Genomic DNA, 7,234 nt, shown 5'->3' on the forward strand with positions numbered 1-7,234 from the left:
AGGGGCTTTGGGTGGTCTCACACAAGGTGATGCAAAAGTAGAGGATCTCACCCCAATGCGATGCGAGGAAGTTTTATAAATTCCTATTTGAATGCAATACTTGAGTTACGTTTTGTTGAAAGTTGGTATATATTTGTTTTAATTACAAATATAAGTTTATATCATGTTTTGGTGATTTTCCCCCTGTAATTGCAAAAAAGGAAATTCTCACTACACCTTAAGGTCTAATCCTCATTTTGTGTTTTAAAAATGTATTACAGGTCGAGCACTATCAAGGGATAAGGGATAGGGGGAATTATGAGATTCCTTATGTCTTTACATGGAATTTGGAGAAGAATATGTTATCAACTGATTTTGGAATACTTGTTACATTTGCAAGTTATGTACATGAATGTTATGAAAAAAATTGTTAGCTACTTTTGTAATGTAGCTTCTTGTACTTTTTGGACCGAATGTGTAATATTGTATTTCTTACTATATGAAATACATGGTTATGTAAATGTGGATCTTGGGGTGTTACACTTTTTAAGAGATAAATATCACATGATGTCTCAAAACACCTAGTAAGTTATCATAACACTTCCTAGGAATTTCATAACCCAATAATGTTCAAAACACAAATATTCATAAAATTTATCTAATATGAACCAAGCTCATTAAAATGTGTTCAAAATCCAAAATAGAGATACTAAGACGTGTATATAGTTTTGCAAAACAACTAGAACTTATCTTGCTAGATTTATGCTAAATCTAAGTTCCAAACTAAACCTTGAGCTTCCTTGAAGAAAACTTGAGATCTACAAGAAAATCTTCCTAACCTTAGATCTAAAAGCTTCCAAAAGATCTTCTCCACCTCTAGGAATCCAAAACCTAAGACAAGATAGAATAAAAAGGGGGTGGAGACGAAGAACATCAAAACCCTAACTTCTACAGAAAGAAGATGAGGTGCTTACCTTTCTCAAATACTCAATAATCCACCAGAAAACTTCAATCCTCTTGATCTGATCTTGAAGAGCTTCAAAATACGAAACTATAGCCTCCAAAACTGCCTCAATCAGATGAAGGATGAGAATTATGGTGAAATGAAGGAAATCCAATATCGGACCTTAAACCTGACCCCCTGCGGCTTGCCATGCGACCTAAGGTTGCAGACAAGATCGCGCCCTTTGCCTGAACTGCATCCAGTAACATACGCAGCCACACTGCGATTCAAGGTCGCGGGCCAGATCGCGATACTTTGTTTTCATGCTTTTCTTCCGTTTTTCGCACCCGATTCGATCCCCAATGGCTCCAATATGATTCTTGTATAAAACCTTACTAACTTTCCTTTTTAATGAAAAAGAAATCATCGGAAAAACCCTCAAAAAGCCTCTAAAATTTGCGGGTGTTATAAAAACCATCGTGAGTACACATGCGGTACTTATTCCATAATGCAACTAAAAACCATAAGTATAATCTCAATCCAAACAGGTCCATGTTATACACACATATTTTCCCATTAGTAGGAATCATATCGCAAGTATTCACAAAGCATACAAGTTATACGTCAAAACTATTGGGATTTTTATACTGAAAGCTAAGACACATGATTTTAACTAGGTCAAATATTCGCAAACCAACAAAGAACCAAATACGGATACAGAACGGATCAACAAACAACATTTGTTTATGCGTATGTCCATTAAGTGAGAAAGTTGGAGAGAGAGGAGGAAAGAGAAGAAAGAATTGTAAAAATTCTCTAAATAAGACATAAATTGTTGTTAATTTAAATATATGTCTACTTATATAAAAATTCAAAAAAAAAACCCTTATTTTATTAATAGTCCGTGATTTATATTGATTAACTTTATAGATTTATTTTCATAATAATCACAATATATAAAATTATGACGTCAAAATATACGAAAATGAGTTTTCTTTGTGGTAGGTTTTCCGAAAAAAATAAAATAAAAATATATAATATTTTTAAATATATGTAAATTCTATGTTGAAATTTACAACAGTCGACCTTTTGGCTTTACGTAAGGTCAAGGAGGTGCGTTACAAATTCTTTTTGTGGGACCCACTTCCCACCCTATAAAACCCCCACCCATCTCATCTTCTCTCTCAGTTTTTGCAAACTTCCATGGCTGATCTCTTCCAAGGTGAGCTCTCTACCATTTCCTCTCTTTCCACCCTTTCTTTCTCAGATTCTTACAACTTTCATCTCAATTTCTATCTACAGGATTCCAATTTCAAGTAATTCATGGTAGATTCTGGTTCTCGAGATCGACGATTGCCGCTACATGCTGCTGTGACGACAGTCGAGGTAGTGGTGGTTGGACCGCCGCTCAAAACCGCCGCTAAAACGACGGTCAAGACGTAGACCAACATGGTGCTATCCTTACCTGAGCTTTTACCCTTTTGTTCTCTTTTGTGTTTTTTTGACTTGTTGTCTTTTTTTTTTCCTTAGTGATTCTGTTTTTTCTTGACCTTGTAAGACCTTTTCTTGACCTTGTAAGACCCGATGACTTCTTTTCTCTTTTCGACTCTTGTCGTATTTTGGACTGTGGTTTTTCCATCGTCTTTTGCCGTTTCCGCCCAACTCATCTTCTCCTTCCTTGTCTATCCCTCTTGAGCTATTACCGTTGCAGTTTAATTAAACAAATTGCTTCTGGTATATAAAACTGTCTTTCTCTGTTATGATTGCATTCTGAAGAAAAAAAAAACAATCCGTAACGCTACCGGTGTATATTCGTGATTTTAATCGAAAGACAATTTGATTTTTTTTAATAATTTTTGCTAAAAAGAAAAAAAAAAAGTTGTATTTGTAATTTTCTAGAGTAATTGTATTGTAATCATATATGAAGGTTGCATAAAGTAAAAGTAATTCAAGATTTCTATCCTTTTTGTTTATTTTTTATGGTTCTACTTTTTATTATGTTACAAAAATTAGATGGGTGATTAAATTTTTATAATTTATTTTGATTCATAAATCAAATGTAGTTCATTAGCTATGTGAGCCGATTAATCCCATGATGACCACCTGCTTTGTCGGTAGTTTGGAGTCACGCATTTGTTTCTTTATGGCTACAAGGGGATTTTTGTTTCTCCTTGGATTTGAACCTGGATTTTCCGACATTTTTGACTTTTGGAAGCCAAGCTCAAACCAATCAGACACCATTTTTATGATTTATAATAAGATTTTTTTAGTTGCTATATGTTGTAACAATGGAGTAGAATCTCATTTAGTATAATAGATGTTTAGTTCTTCTGATTCTAAAGCTAGTTTGATCTGTAGTGGTTAATTTTATAACTGTATATTGATTATGAAGATATCGCGTTGTTTAAGTTATATTGTAATATCTGATTGTGTGGAAAAATAACCACATAAAAAATCAGTCGATTCTAAATGAGCTGGAAACTTGTTTATCCAGTCAAACGGGTAATAACATTTAACACATTAATTTAAGGAAAAATTATTTGTCATATTTAATATGAAATAAAATAAATTTCCTTAAAATTTGGTTCATTTTGTCCTTTTCTAACGAAAAAGATTCAATTCACTATACATTTTTTCCTTTTCATAACTGTATATACTATATGTATATGATTAAGTCTACTGAAACTATAAACGTGTTTAATTATTATAGATCAGTAAAATGTGAAATGTTTATGTCTTCATGTGTATTATCAAATTAGAGTTGGCTAATTCATGCTATATTTTATGTTATACAAAATATGCATAATAATTCTCGACTTTAATATGCAAATTGACAACTTAGCCCCTATGGATCTTTAATATTACACATATATGTGTATGTGTGTGATAGATAGTACAAATTATTCTCTTTAAGACCATCATGTTAGATTGTATTTTTATGAGCAGAAACTTTGTTTTTACATGTTTGTTGGCCGAAGAAAGTAATACAGGAAATAATGTATATTTTGTGAAAGGGTAATTTTGTCCTATTTTAAAATCAATATAATATTTAATTTGATACATATCTTAATTATTTATTAAATAGTTGAAACATATTATAATTTTTACGAAATCAATTGATGTTATAGAATATTTTGCAATAATCACTAAAGGGTAAAAGGGTCATTTAGAAAAAAACATATCCAACAAAAAAATGTTACATTTTACAGGTAAGTTTATAAAATATAAAAAAAAACAAAAAAAACAACATTCAATCAGTCCTCTCCTCTGCTCTCTCTGTCCCTGGCTTCTACTTTCACATACCTTCTGGCCTCAGTCGTTGACTTTGCCCCTTCCGCTCCTCCATTTAACAAGCAATTTAGTGGTTGTTCGCTCCTGAACGAAGCTATTGGGACAGCGGCTTTGATAGCGCTTTCTCAATGAGAGAGATCATATCGTGGTAGAGCTCCTATATGTGCTTTGACAAATCCCTCTTCGGCGTCATCTATTGGCTGACTGCACACTGCCTTCTGCCTGACTATGGCTTTTAGAAAGCAAGATCCCTCCGTTTATCACTCTATAGAAAGAACATCCCATACAGAGTCTTTCAACTAACAACTAAGCTATTCGAGCCTTCAACTCAGCTCTCGTCGATAAAGCCATAATAAATTGGTAATTATCAACGCGGTTCGGCCTAAGGGAAAGTCTATAGTGTTCTGGAGAATAAAAACAATACATTTTTCAAATGGAATTGACATTGACCTTTTAAATAATATTTGTTGCCTTAACAACGAAATCAAAAACAACTTTAAGATGAATTTGTAACAAAAAGGATAATAAATCATGGACAAAAGTAATAAAAACAAAATAGAGAAAAATAAACAAAAAATGGTCTTGTTATAGTGGTAGTTATGAATATAATTGCAGTTGAGGTTGGAGTTTGATACTTGTAACTTTATTTTATTTTTTACTGTTCATGTCTTTTGTAATAATAACATTATAGGGCTCATGGGAAGCCGACCCTGAGAGCCGAAACTTAAAGAGTTGAAAAAGTAAATAGTTGCTAGTTATAAGAATCGAACATGCAACCTATTGTACATCACGATTTAATCTATACTATCTAAATGATCTCTTTCATGTTTGATATATGTTATAAATATGGTTTCAAAATATTTGGGAGTCTTTTAAAATCAAACGGGTGCACCTTTCAGACGCCTAAATATTTATCTCTTACAATTATCGAGTGAACGGGAGCACAAGAGCCTGCTCGGTCCTTAATAGGTCCATTCCTGAGTTTATTCGCTAATAACTAACTTATTAGCTAACAAGAAGTTTGTCAAACAAAGTTTAAGTTTATTTAAAAAGAAACAATCATGAAAATCTTGTATGGAAATATGTAAAAATTGTATCATGTGTTGTACAAAATGCACGTAGAATCTTTGTTACTAAATTTTATACATGAACTTATAATTTTCTATGGTGTTCAAAACCTGAAAGAATCGATATGATATGATATAATCTAAGTAGACGAATATGCATTACCTAAAACAAGGAGAAGACTACCAAAGGCTTATTAGCCCAACCATACCCAGGTTATCAATAAAGTTCAGTCTTTCAGGAGGTCGAGGGTTCAAACCTAGTTGAGGATTTGGGTATAGCGTTCATGAGGAATCACAATAAAGAACTTGGATCAAGAATCTAGATCATGCCCGAGCTTACTGAAGTGGCTATTTTTCATAGACACATGTAAGTAGTTCTTTTAATCATGCACCTGCACATCCATTTTCCAAGAACTATTAAGAAGATGAGCTTCAACCTCCATCACTTGTAGGTCTGAGCACAAACCTTGGGATGAGAAACATGTGTTGTAGCTTATATACGTAAGCTTTCCACATGGAATTCAACTTTTACCGTTGTATTAGAAGGGAATTGGGTATCTCACTGCTAGAGATTTATATGGACTTCAATCTCATCCTTATCATCGAGTTGTTAACCAAGCCCCTATCTAATCCGTTCATCAAATGGTCCATTAAGTTTTGTTGTGATTGAACCAATTCAACCAAGATCACCTCATCCGTGATTGATTCACATATCATGTTATTCCTAACACCTAAGTGTTTGGACTTGCTATTATACACTTGGTTATGTGCCTTAGCCAAAGTACTCATACTACCATAAAGAATAGAATTAGGTAATATCAGTTCTGGACATAACATAACTTCGTAGACTAGATCTATTATCCACTATGCCTTTTTCTTGACAACAACTAAAGTCACAAATTCTGACTCCATAGTCGAACTCATAATCCATTTTTGCTTCTTGGAAGCCAACGAAAGGAGACCTTTCCCAAGCAAGAACACCCAACCACTCATAGAAGAATGTTGTTCTAGGTTGGTAATCGAACTTGTACTCAAATACCTTTTGAACACTTAAGGAACCCCAACATATGAAAATAATCCATGATCTTCTCTTAAATATTTAAATATGCGTCTTATTCCTTGTCAACGATGAGTACTAGGATTACTAGTAAACCTTCACACCTGGACCCATTGGTGTACTCCCCGGAGAACAATGAATTTGTTAATGGGATTGTGTAATAGCAATCCTTTTGTTCTCACGCTTGATCCTTATACCTGGGATGACATTCACCTCCCCAATATTTTCATGGAGAAGTTTGAACAAGAATACTTTTGTTTGATCTACTTGTCTTCGGTTGGTGCTGAAAATTATCAAGTCATCAACATATGAGCAAATGATTACTACTTTATGAGATGTATCAAATTTTCTACATATACACTTGTTTGTTTGGTTTAATTTAAAACCATTACACAATCACACTTCATAGAGTTTTTCATCCTACTGTTCGGGTGCTTGCTTCAGCCCAAATAATGACTTAGTCAACTTAGGCACCTTATGCTCATTACTGGACATAATAAATCCATCTGGTTGCTTTATATACACCTCTTCTACCAAATAACTATTCAATAATGTTTTCTTGATATTAATCTTGCTTAATCACTAAAATCTGAATAACGGCCCAAACTATCAATAAAATAATTGGTACCTTCCTTTTATCTAAAGCTTGATATTTGTTAATGGTTCTATTGGCTTTCATTTTTATTTTGAATATCCATTTCCAAACCAAGGGTTTCATCCCGATGATAAATCCAATAACACCCATGTATTGTTTCACATGATAAAAATATATCTCATCAGTTATTGCTTCTTTCCGAAAATTAACGTCTTTGAGAGTTCATAGCCTAATCAAACGTCTTTGTATCTCCTGAATACTATAACAATATGAGTATTGGATCCAACCTCATCTATTGAAAT

The 7,234-nt window shown here is 33.3% G+C and overlaps 1 long non-coding RNA gene across 1 annotated transcript; it reads left to right on the forward strand.

Annotated features, from left to right (window-relative positions):
* Positions 1-2,108: 2,108 nt before the first annotated feature.
* Positions 2,109-2,560, forward strand: LOC112522147. The gene is made up of 2 exons (XR_003070136.1): positions 2,109-2,144; positions 2,225-2,560. It is a non-coding gene; the product is annotated as an uncharacterized LOC112522147 (long non-coding RNA).
* Positions 2,561-7,234: the final 4,674 nt, after the last annotated feature.

This window comes from Cynara cardunculus (genome assembly GCF_001531365.2).
Source record: "Cynara cardunculus var. scolymus isolate 2C chromosome LG 11, CcrdV1, whole genome shotgun sequence".
Taxonomy (NCBI): domain Eukaryota; kingdom Viridiplantae; phylum Streptophyta; class Magnoliopsida; order Asterales; family Asteraceae; genus Cynara; species Cynara cardunculus.